Here is a 617-nt window from a genome sequence, read left to right as displayed (position 1 = left end):
GCGGCGCCTCCCGCCCGCACCGCCCAGCCGGGGAGGCGGCGCCGGCCGCGCCCGCCCGCGCCATCGCTACCGAGGCGAAGGCGCCACTTCCGCCCCGGTACCCGTCATGGCGCCGGTCACGTGCGCGCGGGCGGGGCGCGGGCGGGGCCGCTCTGCCCCTCCCTCCGCTCCTCCCCCCGCTGCCGGCTGTGCCGCCGCCGCAGGCCCGCCCCCAGGTAAGCCCCGGCGCCCACCTGCAGCACCGCAGGTGCTTCTCGCCCCTCCGCGAGGGCTGGTGCCGCTGCTGTCCTGCTGGCGCTCCCGCTCCCGCTCCCGCCGGTGTTGGTGGCGTTCGGGGGTCCCTCCCGCGGGAGGGCTGCGGGCCGCGGCCGCGCCTCCAGCCGCTGTCCCGGGGGGAGGCCCCACAGCCGCGGGGCTGTTGTTGTTGGCGGCGGCGGCGGCCCAGGCACCCCGGTGGGGAGGAGGGCGAGCGGCGGGGTCGATGCGATCGGCCGCGATGGGGCGGTGCCATCGGCTCTCGGCTGGCGCTGCCTGCGGCGGCGGGTGCGTGACGCACGGGCGGGAGCGGCGGGGCCGGGCCGGGGTCCCGCGGCCTCGGGAGCCTTCAGGGAGCGCCC

The 617-nt window shown here is 81.5% G+C and overlaps 1 protein-coding gene across 3 annotated transcripts in view; it reads left to right on the top strand.

The window, feature by feature from the left end:
* Window positions 1-160: 160 nt before the first annotated feature.
* Window positions 161-617, top strand: part of BROX (BRO1 domain and CAAX motif containing) — a 16,747-nt gene continuing 16,290 nt past the window's right edge. Inside the window, exon 1 of one of the 3 annotated variants that reach the window (XM_042051553.1) lies at window positions 161-215. The gene's annotated coding sequence lies outside the window, so the exon portion shown is untranslated. Of the gene's footprint in view, window positions 216-244; window positions 544-573 lie in introns of those variants that run through there. The other 2 variants (XM_042051554.1, XM_042051552.1) reach the window with 2 other exon arrangements.

This window comes from Corvus kubaryi, unplaced genomic scaffold (genome assembly GCF_017639235.1).
Source record: "Corvus kubaryi isolate FWS band 111438036 unplaced genomic scaffold, C.kubaryi_AGA036_p1.0 76, whole genome shotgun sequence".
In the NCBI taxonomy this organism is placed as follows: Eukaryota; Metazoa; Chordata; class Aves; order Passeriformes; family Corvidae; genus Corvus; species Corvus kubaryi.
This window is presented reverse-complemented; position numbering and strand designations above follow the sequence as displayed.